The following is a 15811-nucleotide window of genomic DNA, read 5'->3' on the forward strand; positions in this document are numbered from 1 at the left end:
ACATCTGCTGGGTACTCAGCATGGCATGTGCGAAATTATCTGGTTTTTCTGAAGTATCTTAATTGTTTCTTCAGCTTCGTCAGCAACTAACAGCTATTGCAGAATAATGGGGAGGAGGGGAAAGGAGCAGACCAGCAACTGAAAAGGATAGTAAAGGCAAATGGGGAGGGTTTGACCATTTTCTTCTATGCTCATCAATGTGTTTATAGCAAAGAGTGTTTTCCAACAGGGATCACACCTCTAACAAGTCTAGGGTGCTCAAAATAGCTAGGTATACAAAGCCTACTGCCATTTAACTCACCCATTCATATTCAGGGCTGTTAGGAAACTGAGAGCACCTTCCCTTCTGTATACAGCACCTAGACCTGGGTTGTGAGACACCCACCAGTTGGTGATACTTAACACTAAGGAAAGCACCAACCGTGCTGGTGGATGGCTTATTTTCTTCTGTGGAGCATCCAGTGGATAGGGACTTCCTTGTTGTGGTCAGAGACAGTTTGATGAAGGACCCTGTAAGGCAGCACTTGGCACTCATTTTCCAAAGAGCTGATGGTCCAAGTGACCTAATATCTTCAGCCCCTGGGTAACTCTGCATTTGCTTGTCTCAGAGCAATCTTATTCCTCTTCTACTAAACAGAAGTTTAGAAGGTAGAGCTGGCCATACCCTTACCTTGCTTTCAATACACACTTTCAAACAAAATGAAAAGAGGGGTAAAACCTGACAGATTTTCTTGTCTTTCATAACCAAACAGCCTCCTTTTTTAATTTCAAACTATGAATAATATTTGAAAAAAAAAAAGTTAAGCTACGCAAGTTTTAGCTTTGTAAAGGTGTAACCACCTTCCCAATCTGGGATCTCCTCCCAGCTGGTAAATTGTGTTGCTGTTTCCTCCCTCAGGTACTTCTGTATATAACACAGACACTGGCTTGTTTTCTTATCAGCTTTCGAGATGTATGGTGTATATTGTGCAAGTAAAGTAAACTGTCTGTCTACCTTTGTCTCACATTTAGGGAAAAGGGGGTGGGAAGGAAGAGAAGGAAAAGTACCTGGCTGAAATAAATATGCTTTCCTCTGTCATAAGCAGAGGCTTTAATTGTCCCTCTCTGCCTGCCAATTCTAAATGGAACAAAAGCCTAATAATAATAAAACCAAAGGAATAAACCTCACCTGTGCAGGCCTGCAGGAGGTGGGCTCCCTACAAACCTGCTTTCTTGGCTGTCTCAGTGGAGGCCACTGGCAAAGCTGCTCAATGAGAGCCTGGGTACATCTGAGTAAACCATGTTCAGATGATGCCGATCAGCAGAAAAACGCAAAAGATGATGAGCAAGAAAGCAAGAGCTTAGGGAGGGGCTGAAATTGCTTGGTTTGGATCAGATGTTTCAGTTTAACGAGGCCATTGCAGTATGTTGCTTTGTTCCTTAATCTGTCATAATTAATTTTGGCTGGCTCTTTATAGCTACAGCTGTACTAGAATTTGTAAATTGGGATAGGCTGAGGGTTTTAGACATACATGATGTGTCTCATCTTGAGAGGAAATGGGTGTTATTCAGCCCAGTGAGGACAGCGTTGTAAAACTGGCTCAGGCTTTTTCTTTTTATTTGTTTTTTTGGGTTTGTTTGTTTTTTTTTTTTTTGTGCTTGTTGCCATCCTAAAACCAAAGCAGAGTGCCTAGAGCCTTTTCAGCTCCAGTGGTTTCAAGGGATGGTCACTAAATGCTGCTGAAATGCTTGGGAAGGAGGCAATACCCCCAAAGCTCTGGCAGGAGTACAATATAATGAGGGATACAGAATATAACTGTTTTAAGAGATGCAACTTGTGAACCACTTTAGGTGTCAGGGTTCAGGTATGTATTAACTAGTAAGAGGGAGGGTTCAAGAGATGTTTGGCATTAGAGAGATAGACAAGTCCCTGTGACAACTGCCACATCAGTCTGTGTACTTGGGACTGGACAAAAAAGCTCTGTGTCTGGAAATCAGAATTCTACGAGTTCAGTGGCTAATCTACTCCACCTGCTGTAGGTTGGGCAGAAAGGAGGACAGTTAGTACATGTATGAAGCACTGCATAATAGCTACACAGCAGGCATTGCAGTAACAAGGAGACGCAGGATGCTTCAGTAGAGGGAGTGTTGTAGTGTCTGGTCACTGCTTCCTGTGCTGGGAGGTCTGCTGGGGCCAGCGGTCACATAGGTTCAGTTCCTTGTCTTGCATATATGTATTTAATGCCATCTGAGATGCCTTGGGGTATCCAGGGCATTTGGGAGTTTCAGGTGTAACACAAGACCTACAGGAGATCTGTGCCCTTCTGGAACAACAACTAGCAGCCAGGTAGGATTCACCTGAGCATCTGAAATGGCTCCAGATGTGTATCTTCAGGCAGCTAGTGATAGGACAAGGAGGAATGGCTTTACACTGAGAAGAGGGTGGATTTACGTTAGATATTAGATATTACTGTGAGGGTGCTGAGGAACTCGAACAGCCTGTTCAGAGAAGCTGTGGCTGCCCCATCCCTGGCAGTGTTCAAGGCCAGGTTGGAAGGGGATTTGAGCAACCTGGTCTAGTGGGAGGTGTCCCTACCCATGGCAGGGGCATTGGAACTTCGGTCTTCAAAATCCTTCCAACCCAAACCATTCTATTTTATAGCATCACTCTGAAAAAGCTCTGTAGGCATTTCACGTGTCTGTGGATATTCTAGTTCTTCTCCTGCAAAGAGATCTTACGTGTATTTTAGCAACTCACCGATGCATCAAAACAAAGTCTGAAGTAGAAGTCACCAATTTTGTGAAATGTATTAATTGCATTTTGCAGCTTAAGTGATCTCATGAGTATCACTTGCACAATTAGGCTGTAAATAATTCAATATTTGTCTATCAGAGATTCCATCAATAGTATACAGGCTTTTTGCTTCCTTTTCACTTGCATGCAAGGGGAATAAATATTTCATAGATGATCTCACAGACTGAGTTTCTGGGATCATATGGGATTTGCTTGCAATAGAACAGAGCAGGGAGATGACCCTGCATGTCATGATCCATGATGGGAAGAGACAAGGAGCAGTAGCATAGAGGTATTCTCTGGTTTGGGGTGAGGGGCGGGGGTTCCCACCACTGTGGCAAATCTCTGCTGTTTCCCTCCAGCTTTAAGAAGTCTCATGTAAGTGGCCAGCAGGCCAAGACTTCCTGAGGCAGGAGAAACATGCGGGTGCTGTGTCACAGTACAACATAGTCTGAGAGCTCAGACTGCGCATGTGGTCAGGTCCAGGAGCCAAAGAGGAGGGACTCCGGCAGAATCCTGGATTTGCTCAATAAGAGCAGAAGCAAGAGGAAGAGAAAAGAGCTTTGTGAATTGGAGCCTATTTTATAAAGCCAAATCCTCTGCAAATCTAGATAAGAGACATTGTGTGGTCTGTGTTTAAGACAATCTCTGCTGAGAAGTCAGCCCAGCTGAACAGGTCACAAGCTGGTCCATGGATTGCCACACATAAAGGTGTTACCGTGTGGCTACTGTGACAGCAGCTCCTCTTGAGTAGTTATCAAGCCTAACCAGCCTAAGGCAGTCGGGTATTTGGCATGCCTCTTTGCATCTCAATAGCCCATATCCCCTTAAAGCAAGAGTCCTGGCACTGTGGGCCTGCTGAAAGGCCTGGACACAGGCTTGTGGGGCAGAGGTTTCTTTTCTGCAAGCTCCATAGTAAGAGCCATGTTTCAAACAGCAGTCATTGGGATGCGAGCAGACAAAAAGCAGGAAATTTGAAGTTAAAGCTGATGCACCCAGCTCTGCTCACATAACTGTGGAGGTCAAACAAAGCACAATGGTGTTAGCTGGGGAGAGGGTGCTGCTCACCCTCCCCTACCTTCCTCCCCTTCCCTCTCCCCCTTGTCATCTCCCCCCCCCCCCCGGAGCTTCCTGCTTTGCCTTGCCCTCCAAATCGTCCCTGTCTCTAAATCTCCACAAGAGCTTAAGCCGGTTTCTGTCATTGAGTTTCCCACAAAGCTGATCCCAGTATTTCATTCCCATGCTTTTTTGTGAAGTCTCTTTGTCTCCTTGAGCACCCTTTGGCCAGAAGGTTTAACTTCCTAATGGGGGGTGTTTGGGCAGCCTTTGCCAGAAGGTGTTTCTTGGGGAAGAAGAGATGCAGCAGGAGATGGGAAAAGCAAAGCAGTTACACCGCCAGCATAAAATACGTAAAGTCAGAGGTGGCGCTCTGCTACTTTTTTGTTGGTTTAACTCCAGTGTGTAACAATTGCCCTGGGAAAATTCACATGGTAGCTGCTGCTGTAAGATTAGAGAATTAGCACTATTTTTTCCTGAAATTTTTCATTTCAGGATCTTAAAGCATTCATGACTCAATCAACCACTTTGCAGTCAGGACATTCAGAGGTGGCAGACCTGGTTCTGTAGGCTGCAGAAATGAGAGTGCAAAGATCTGGAGCATGGAGAAAGAGTGAGCTGAAGTTGGTGAGATGCCTGAACACCTAGTACTGCTGGGACTTGTGCTCAATTTGCTTCAAGCTGTGAAACTACAATTAACATAGACTTTGGATAAATACTAAATCCTGAAAGAAGAGGTCCAAGGCCAGCAATCTTGAGAGGTTCAGTCCCTGATAAAAACCATAAATACCTACTAGGTTGTCGTGGTTTAAGCCCAGTTGGCAACTAAGTATCACACAGCTGCTCACTTACACCTCCCACATTCTCCCCTTCCGGGGAGGAAAATCAAGGGGAAAAAAAAGTAAAAATTGTGGGTTGAGATAAGAACAGTTTAATAATGAAATATAGTAATAGTAAAATATAATAATAAAGCAAAACTAAGAATACGATTACTAACAATAGGAAAAAGAGAGAGAGGAAGGAATAAGCAAGTGATACGCAGTACAACTGCTCATCACCTGCTGACCAATACCCAGCCCTACCCAAGCAGAGGTCGGCCCCTCACGACCAATTCCTATTATATACTGGGCATGACATGCTGTGGTATGGAATACCCCTTTGCCTAGTTTGGGTCAGGTGTCCTGTCTCTGTTTCTTGTGCCCCTCCTCACTGGCAGAGCATGAACATGAGACAGAAAAGTCCTTGACTTTGAGTAAGCATTAGTTAGCAACAACTAAAACATCAACTTAGTTAGCAACATTATTCTCAGACTAAATCCAAAAACACAGCTCTGTACTAAGAAGAAAACTAATTCTATCCCAGCTGAAACCAGGACATACGTATAAACTGCTTCCAGAAGTGCTATATTTCCCAGCATTTTCAATTGATTTTTTCCCTAAACAATCCACCTGCTTCCTAATTTGGAATTCAGCTTATCACATCATAGAGATGAAATAGACATTGAAAAGGTCACAAGTTCTACTTCATCTAGAAAAAAAAAAGTTTACTCTTTGTAAAGTAAAAGTTACTCCTTGGACTTATTCACGGGACTGCTTTTGGTTTTCTTACAGAACAAAATCTTGACTCCTGCTTTTTCCATGGAGTCCCTGACACCAGTGACTGTATCATCCACGGCCTGCTGGCTGAACAAACCTGGGAGCACCAAGCGTAAGCCATGTGAGCCCACAGCTAAGAGCTAAAAAGCTGTTTCAAGTTTCCAAGGAGCAGAAGCTACTACTTATTTTCAAAATGACAGGTCCTCTGGCAATGTTGTCCTAAGGCAACAACAAAGAAATGCTGCTATATAATGCCAGTGTGGCTGTTCCTCTGGGACTCCAGAGGACCTCTAGAAATGGCCAGATATACATAATGTTACCAATGACAGTGCTGAATAAAGTGCTTCTGCTTCTTGGGCCAGGGTTACCATGAGCCTGACCAGTGCCACAGGGAGGAAATCTGTCCATGTGTTTTATTGCCAACTAATGCCAAGTTACAGGCTTTTTCAGCCCTAACAGTGGTCTCAGGTTTCCTCCTGTTGTGACCAGTATGGGACTTGTAACACTGAAAAATCACTGGAGAGCCACTTTGGCTACAGCACAGCATCTTTTACTGGCCAGCTGCCTTTGCTCTGCTTTTACCAGAGGCTCTGTAAAAGTGGGACAGAGCTGGTGCTCCTCTCTGGGGGGAGGCTGGTGGGCTTGGATTTGTGTCTATTGCATGGAGCTTCAAGGACAGGGTCAAATTCATTGTCAAGCTGTCTCAGGAGGTCTTAGCATCTCTTTGGGGCACTTGGGCTGTTTCCCAGTAACTAACCCCCTGTGTCAACCAGATGAGGACCAGAGTAATCTCTTTGTGTCTTCACATGGTATGAGGATTAGCTGTTTTTTATCTGAGAGGTGGCCTTACCTGCTGCATGGGCTGGCCTTGTTCCAGTGGCCTCCATCGATCTTACCTGCCCTTTGTGACAATGTCCAACAGCAAACACAGACACGGTGGGTGGCACAGGGTCCTTTGGACACAGCCAGCCATATGGTGCATGGCATGACAAGGGAGGTCAATACACCCTCAGGACCCCTTCATGTGTGTGCAGGGTAGGTGCTGCCAGGTGTTGGGCACCACTGGGAAGTCACTGGGGTTTTCAGTGAGGGTATACTATGCTTTTCCAGACCCCTCCTGTCCCATTCTCTTGCCTACTGGTGCAGGAAAGAACTCAAAGAATAACTAAACAGAAGAAAAACCTCTAGCACGTTAGTCCTTTTTGTCCCTTCTCAATGAAGGTTGGGAGTAAAATTGCCTAAAACCACTAGTGAAAAAATTGCTGAAGAATGTAAAAGGGAAACTAAACAATCTGCTTTTGTTAGTAGCTGATATTTTTATTATTACTGTTACTGTCTCTTCAAGCACTTGCCCAAAACAAGAAAAGGAGAAGTGGAGGCAGCCTCAAATCAAACAGAAGATTTCAAACAGTTCACAAAATTCTTCTAAATGTATTAATCTTGCAAAGACTTTTTGACCTGTTTGTTAGACTTAAATAATCATGACGTGGTACTTACTGAGTAACTAAAATCTTTTGTGAGCTCACATTTATATTCCAGGAGATCATTATAAAACAAAGGGCTGAAAAAATCCCATTTGGATGTGAATATTTAATACGACTCTTTGGAAGGCTGCTGGGCTGACATTAATTTGGGCAGATAATCAAATAAGTATTAAAACACACAATTATGCAGAGGTAAAATTAGAACAGGAAGAAGCTCTAAGTTAAGCCAAAAGAAAATGGTTTATAAAGACCATTTCAGCATGGCCTTTCAAATACAAATGGAATAAAACACCAGAGTTGTTACTTTATATTCAGGATTATACATCATCTGTGGTACCAGTACTACCTGGTATGTAAATAGAGGATTGATGTTGGGTTTGTTCCTCTGAGACCTACTTCAGAGCCTGTAAATGTTAACTGGAGCCTTTCTGTCAAGTCAAAAGGCTTTGGATCAGGCTCCATAAACTTCTGATTAGGGAGTCTCACAATTCCTTTAATCGTCAGCTTGCAGGAGAAGCAGAAGTGAAACATACTGCAAAACCCAAGCTCCAATAGGAGTCCTTTTCAATTATGCCTTAACATTAAACTCCAGCTAATGTGCTTTTATCAGATGTCCTGATGAAGTACTATTAAGAGCTGGTGCATTGCATTAATTAAAGTGAAATTTCATAATGAATTCTTTTTGCAAGGCAGCAGGGATGAATTGGTGACCTACATAACCTCCCCTTCCCTCTGAAATAGCTTTCTGAACTAATGAAATGAATCCCCCAGGTTGTGGCAGGAGAGCAGAGGGAGCCATGCTTTGCATCCCAGCTACACACTGCGACATGAAAAAATCTGGGCACTCTCTGCGGAGATTATGGCTTGCCTTTCATTGTGTTTAGCAACAAGAGGGAACTTTCAGAGGCAGGAGGACTCTCCATTAAGGGCACCTTGCATAACGGGAGGCTTTTGAAAGCTCCATTAAAATTCTTGGACAGCACCCTCGCAGAGGAGCCCAGCGATAAACTGTCTGACCTTCTACCTTATAAAGTGGCACAAACACACCAACAGTTAAGTGCACATTTGTTTGAACATAAGAGGCTTAGGGTATGTTATCGAAATATAATGCACAATAAACATACACACAGCTGGCAGGCTCAAGCCCGTTTTTGCGAGTGTGTTAGGGGAGAAGCAGAAGAATAAGCATTACTTAACCCGTGTATGTGGGGACAGGATGGGAGGAGGGAGACCTCTGTTCCTAGGCATATGTTTTTAGAAGATAAAATATGCCCATGAATTCTTGTTATGCCTGTGTTAGTACATTTTTATCCATGGTGGTTTGAGATTAAAAGCGATTTTTGATGTTCCTGAAGTCTCAGCAGTCTACGTTTCACTAAGTCATTGCACAAAACAGTCCCTGTACCAATGCTGGATTGTGCCAGTGAGTCCTAATTGCCTGAAAGATAATGGTGTCATTAAAGTCTCTTGCCCCTGTGAGCCTTGTGCTCCTCAATAGAAAAGATGCTTTTATTGTTGGTTTCAAAGGAGCCCTCAGTCACTGCTAAAGCACATTGTCCATTCAGAGGTGCTGGGAGGCTGTATTCTGTAGCTGCTTTATTTCTCTGCCTTTCCCTTCTTAGACAGAGGGAGGGGGAGGGCAATGGAGAGAAATGCAGAAAAAATGTTGACTTTTCATCAAGTAAGCAAAAGTATAAATCAGATATTATCAGTTAGGCACCACGAGGGGAAGAAGTGGCTGGGACTTTGCACTGCTTAAGCTTCTAGCAGCAGAAATGGAAAGTGCCTCTGTAAAAGGAGACACGCTCCACAAAAAATGCCAGCTTCACCAATAATTTTCAATTCAGTACTCATTTTGACAGAAATTCAGTAATCATTTTGACAGAAAAGCTGTGAATTGCTTCTTTATTCATACAAAAGGCATGTGGCTTTGCAATTATGCCTTAATTCGTAGCCATCCTTCTTACTGGACAATTTCAATTAAGAAATGACCTCTCCGTAAAACATTCAATTCTGCTACATAATTTATTCCTGTCTTCATCTGGTAACCTCTTCCTAAAAAGAAGAATGATGCTTATGCGGGTCAGTCAATCACTTGTCTGCTTATGGGTGTGAGGGGTTTCTTTCAACATCATAACTTTATTTTTATTAGCCTGCACTCTGAACCTTGCTAGTTCTTGCACTTCAAGAATCACCTTTCTCTTTGCTTTGCACAGTGTTCTCAAGGAGCCTGTCTTCACTGGGGTTAGCAATACAAGACCATATAAAAATGACAGTGGCATTCAGAGGTAGCCTATTTACAAGTATTTTTATATTCAAAGAGGACTTGTTAAAGGCAGCCTACAAGAAATCTGGAGAGGGACTTTTTACAAGGCATGTAGTGACAGGACAAGGGGAAACGGCTTTAAACTGGGGCAAGGTAGATTTAGATTAGATATAAGGAAGAAGTTCTTTACTATGAGGGTGGTAAGGCACTCAGACAGGTTGCCCAGGCAAGCTGTGACTGCTCCATCGCTGGCAGTGTTCAAGGCCAGGTTGGACAGGGCCTTGAGCAACCTGGCCTAGTGGAAGGTGTCCCTGCCCTTGGCAGGGGGGTTGGAGCTTTGATCTTCAGGTCCCTTCCAATCCAAACTATTCTATGGTTTTATGATTTTCTGCATTTTTGCTATACAAAACTGAACAGAGGTGTATTTAATGTCTAAGACCTAGGATAAGTAGTATCTGCTGAGTACAATAAGAGGCCTGGTTTGCAGAAGGGCTGTGGTCCATCTGACCTGCTACCCTCATAAAACTATTGCAGGTAAGGGTACACTCAGTACAGTGGCTTAAGAGACTTATGGCTGACCATTATAACATAATCTGGAGTGCTCACTAAATGCATGCATTACAGAGAAAATGCTTTGTATTGCTGGTGCAGGCTACTTTCAAGCAGAGCATTTGTACTTTGCAGCTTTCAAGAGTAAGCCAGCTCTCCAAAAATCAGCACTCAGATATTTTTCCCTTTCATGTTTTCCTTCTACTTACCTGCTTTTCATTCTCTTTGCCTTTACCCCTCCATCACCTCCTTTCTATATTCCCTCCATATTATCCACCACAGCTGGTATAAGAGCCTTTCTGGAGCATTCAGTTTCAATTTTTGCTGATTACTCTCCACCTGCCTAAGACTTAGTGGCATTTAATGTTTCTTCTTTGCTGAAGACTTTTTGAATGTAGGATCTAAAATGTAGTCCTGCTGCTCAAGGCTGTGCCTATAAGGTGGCATGGGAGCAGGGACTTCCTTGAACAAGAGAAGTCCCTGTCAGTTGGGTAAGTAGAGACCTTTTAGATGGAGGAGGGGCAGTAATTAGACAAAAAAGAGTTTAATGCTGCTTGCCTGCAATGTAAATGGGACAATGAGATTGTTTCAACCTTGAAAACAAATATGGAGGACCCCCCACCCCGTACATACAATGCAGCAGCCTGCAAGGCAGGGGTGTCCCAGCAAGCCAAAGGGGCTCATTCACAACCAGGCTGGAAAGCCCAGGACAGTGGTGCAGGCAGCTCTTTCCACCCTGACCCTCTTGTGCATGCCGGGCCCTGTCAAAGACTTGCTCTGTTGCCCAAACCCTGCAAAATATGAGGTCAGATCTTAATCCAGTGTATTCAAAATAGACACCGGCTTACTTGGTTTTATAAAGGACCAGAGCACAAATGGCAGTAAATCCATGAGCCTTTTGGATTAATCCCGTTTCAGACACACAAAATAAAACCCTGCCTGACAGCCACAAGCTCTCTGGGAAGAGCTGGCTCTTCCCATGTTTCCCTAACTATAATTTTACGCAGTCATATGCTGTCATCCTCCAATCCTCCTCAAGTGTCACTTGAAAAAAACCATAAAAAATCTGTTGTCAATTATAATGACAATACATTGAAGACAGCTTACAGCACAGAATGGCATTTTATAGCAGCTGGCTGTGACAAATCTGGGTTAAGAGAGAACATTGTGTGTGTTCTAGACATTATAGCTTTTAAAATAAAAAACTCATTCTTACTCCCTGGGGCTTTTTAATGAATTGCCACATGCAACAATGCCTTAAACCAGGCATCCTGATTACCCATCTGACTCCAGCTCACTCAGATTTGCAAAACAAAAGAACAGCCAGCACTCTGAAATCCCTAAACCTACTTGAAGAGCTCTACTGATGCTAAGGATAACTGCCACCCCCTCCACCCCCCCGCCCCCTTAAAAGCAATGAAGTAGTAGTCGTCAAAGGAGCAGAAAGCTTTTAGAGAGGTAGGATGTCTTACCATGGTTAACGTTACTCAGAGGAATGATACACCCACCTCTGAACCATGTAACATTTGCACCACACACAGAGTGATGGCAGTAGGTGCGGGTCAGAACCCAGTGTATGATTCAGACATGTAAATAAAGGGAAATCATGTTTTACACTGCTGCCAAGAGCTAGAACAAGGCCAGGAACAGCGGTCATGCTGACATGACCCAGAAGGAAGTGGCTCTTGTGGACCATGAGGATATTGTCTAGTGAGGATTGCAGGTCTTGTCTCTAGGGCAGGGGATGTCCTATCCCATTCAGACATCTGCTTAAACACAAACACTATGGCTTCTCCCTCTTGGATAGACACAGCATTTAACTCTGTGTCTGACTTAGGTGCGCAAGTGAAGAGTCCGAAGAGTCCAAGCTACCATGGCTCCCTCTGCAGTTGCTGGATGAAATGGGCTCATCTCCCATGTAATACAGGCTCCTCTGTGGATCACACAACATGAAAGCCAGCCTTTCTCCAGTAAATATACAAGGACCCCTGGAGACCACGGTCCCAAATTAGACTCTTCATTTAAATTAGTGCAAATACTTGCCACAGTACCAAGTATTAGTGAAGCTCTCCAGATCTCCTGTCAGTCTTAACCAGCTTTCCAGACCCATGCACTTGTCCTAGAGCCTCTGGGGCTCTCCCATCCCTGTTAGCTTGTACACACAACCCTAATGACTCCTTTGTGTCCAAAAGTATGTTTTAAAGCATCCCAAACAGGATCATTCAGAATTGCCTCCACACGTGGAAGAAGGCTAATGCATCTGACCTGCTGCACAGAGGACAGTGTCCCTCTGCATGTGCCCAAGATTTCCAGAATCCCAGCAGCCTCACTGGCAGACATCCAGGTATCCACTAGCTCATCGCCTGTGTCACTGCAGAGCTGGCAGGTCCGCATGCTTCCTTGACACCTACCCAGCATTCATCTTCTGTTGCTCCTGGGCTTGGCTGCTTCCAGGATAAATCTGGGTCAATGGCTTTTTTCATAGGATTTCTGTTCCCTTCCTGCCATGGCTGGCAGAAGGGGATGTGCCAGGACAGTACTGAAGGGCCATTGATTGATGAAGAAGACAGGCAGGGACTGAGGGGTTTGGTGTAACTATGTTGAAGCTACACATGAATGCACAGACCCACAGATGGGCATTGCTAGCAAATGTCAGTAAAAATCAGAGGTGAGGTAAGAAAACCTCTTGTTTTCTTCAAAAATTGCACAGATCCCTTTGAGTCAATGGGAAATACAGAGCTTGGCTTTTTTTACTGTCATTAGTAGCTACTTAGGTTTTTGTAATCTTAAGCTATTTTTCCTAATACATGCTAACAGTGTTAATTTTAAAACCACGCTTAGACCAATGCAACTCTTAACTGCTGGGAATCCCGCAGAAAAATAAAACAAAGTCTGAGGCCTATTTCAGTTAATGTGCAGGAGGATCAGTATGAGTAAAAAGCTCTTGTTAGTTCTCTCACGCTTTGCTCTTAGTAATTGGTTGATTTGGGGGGGGATGGAATAATCTGTGGAAGTTGCCTTTTGCAGCATGTGCTGCTAACCCTCTTTTTTTCTTTCCTTTCATGAGATCCTTTTGAAATTAGAAACAGCTTCTGGAATCAACCCAGACATCACTTTTCAAGCCAGAAGCATTTGTATAAGCATCATCAATCATGCCCCTGGCTCTCATTGCTACTGTATATCCACTTTCTACCTGGTTTGAATTCCTAATTGGCCCTGCTGTGCAACTTGAAGCCCTGAAGAAAGTGGTAGAAGGGAAATGGGGGAAGAGTATGATTTTCCCAGCTGGGATTGGAGGGTGTTTTGCAAATCACACTGATAAAGTCCATTTCCTAGAGAAAACAGACAAGAAGCAGTTGGTAACAGGGTAAGAGTCGGATGCAATAGGGTATGAGGTACGAAAGCATGTACAACTGGCTCGATTATCATTAGAGCAGTTGGCCTGACAGCTGCTTATATCATGTGTTTCAGGCTCGTGTATGCAAGTATATGAGAAGTCATTTGGAGGGGCAGATAATTCAAGAGACAAGGCTGTTTTCTCATTTAAGTACAAAGGAAGCTCTGAAAAATGCAGGTGATCTGTGCCATCTACAGCAGGATTTCTCTTTCCCTGCCTAGGAAACCACTGAAGCTCTCTCCACTCTAGCTCTAGTTTATAGCCAACTCTTTGTTACAAGAAGGTATTCTCAAGCTGTCTAAAGGGATGTTAAGTGGGTGGGACCCCCCCAACCCCGGGGTGGTGACCCGGGGCATAGTGATGTGCCTGGGCTGTGCCAGGGGAAAGAGCTGTCCCCTCCATGCAGCAATGATGGGTCAGATACCTGCACAGTCTCAGGTCCAGCCCACACAAAGGCAGCTTGGAGCTACTTCTCCCTCTCAGGTGCAGAGTAATCACGAATGGGAGTTCCATTCACATATAGTACATTTATTTCATGGCTCTGCATCCCCTATTGTGCCCCACCCTATTCCCATTAAGCACTCACACATGCTGCTGAAAGCCAGGGCAGCTGTACTCATCTATCAAAGCCTGTCAGCTTGAGAGCTTAGGCTCTTCCCATTAATTAAGCAAATGTAATGTGATTAGCTAAGGCTGTAAATGTTTCTAGGCCCACTTAGAAAGCTACAAAACACCGAGCATTACAGCCTCTCATTTTCATGCACTTGCACTATCTGAGATGCTCCTCTGGGGCTGAGATTTTTGTTCCTAAACTTCTGTCTGTGTGAGAAAATAGGGAGCTGTAATAGAAAGCATTAGGAATGGGTCATATCCTGTAGTCCTTAAATTGCTGTTTGAATTATAGGAGTCTGGAGAAGTTGTTGATTTGTATACTTTCAAAAAAAACCTCTCCTGCCTACATGTGTTTTTAAATGGATGTAACAAGAGCTGCTGAAAGCTGAGATTTGGGTAAGAATCTATGCCTCATTTAAGACTTCTACTTGCTTTGATAAAAATACATATTACTTAGCAGTTAAGAATCTAAATTGGGGTGCTTTAGGCTCTCAACCTGAAAGCAAATGGAACAGTCATTGGGAAGTTGCACACGGGTAAGAAAATTCTCGAAATCAATTTGAATGGTATGAACAATATCTGCTTAAGGATTTAAGCCTAAAAGGGGCATAGATGTGCCTAAATCTAATACTGCAATGCAGAAAAAGCACTATTCAGCTTTTGACAGGCTTTCAGCATGTGTAAACTCCAAAGGCACCTCCTGGTTTAAACCACCCCAGATGTTTACAGTCATTGAGATATCTGGGTCTCAGAAGTGCTCCCATCCTGTCCAGGCTGAGCCACTCAGCACATCATGTGCATTTACAGCTCTCTTTTGAATCCAGAAATTTATCATTCCTTTCCCTAAATCCCTGCAGTGGCTCAGCCTGGTAGGCATGCACAAAGAATACCTCAGACAAAATGGCTTAGGCCACTATTGAGCTCCTAAAAGGACTTCCTAGCAACTTACACCCACACCTGGTTTGCAGCAAGTTAAGTCCGGTGCCTCTCCCTCTGTGGGTTCTGTGCCAGCACTCAAGATCAAAGTCTTGGCACATCACAAACCTTCATGTGGATGCAAAAAATAGCCAGGACTCAAATTTTGAGAGTAATTTCCTAAAGCCATGGACCATTCCAAGAAACCCTGACATCCCCCGTATGTCTTTCAGATGACCCAAATTCCCAATTTTGTTTCCAGAAATCTGAAAGGGATTTTTCCACATGAGACAGGAAGAATGTATCATCATGGCAGGCAAAGCAAGAGCAGGAACCTAAGCGTGGTAAGTTCCTCTCCTGCAAAGGAAAAAGCTTCATGGAGCCTGGGGTAAGAAAGTGCTCCCTCCAATCCCTATCTCGCTGCTCTCACATGTCCTGGAGGACGCAGGGAGGAAAATGCCACTTGAAAGCACTTTAATTCCCTCCCTGAAATGAGACATCACTGCAGATAGCTGCTGCTATCGGCAGGCAGAAGGAAAAGGCCAACAGATGGCACATGGGAGGAAGTTCAGCCATAGCATCTTGCAGCCTGATGCTTTCTGAGGGCTTAGTACACTTCCCTAACCTTTTACCTGGGAGTACTTGTTACTGCCAAGATAAAAATGGAAGAGGGCTGTTGTTGCAATTATCCTCTCATCTAGATGAATATGTGATTAGACTTGAGGTTTTCCCTTATGGTAAGTCTGTGGTGCTTTCGACCAAGACTGGGCTAATGCCCAAACACTACTGAGACCTGTTTGTACAGGTGGAGCCACAAAAACACCTGGGCCCTCCTCTTTACAGTAGGCAGTCACAGCTGCTGGAATGCCACATTTTCATAGAATCATAGAATAGTTAGGGTTGGTGTCCTGGGTTCAGCAGTAGCAGTCATGTTTTTTTTCTTTGTGTTAACTGGTGCAGTGCTGTGTTTTGACTTCTAGTTTGAGAACAGTGTTGGTGAAGCCGATGTTTTCGGTTGTTGCTAAGTGATGTTTACCCTGACCAAGGACTCTGTGAGGCTCATGCTCTGCCAGGGAGGAGGGGAAGCTGTGAGGAAGCAGAGACGGGGCGCCTGACCCGGGCTAGCCGGGGAGGTATTCCATACCACAGCACGTCATGCCCGGG

The sequence above is a fragment of the Pezoporus wallicus genome, unplaced genomic scaffold, assembly GCF_028554395.1.
Source record: "Pezoporus wallicus isolate ANWC-B61680 ecotype Strahan unplaced genomic scaffold, APGP_CSIRO_Pwel_v1 contig_5261, whole genome shotgun sequence".
NCBI classification, from domain to species: domain Eukaryota; kingdom Metazoa; phylum Chordata; class Aves; order Psittaciformes; family Psittacidae; genus Pezoporus; species Pezoporus wallicus.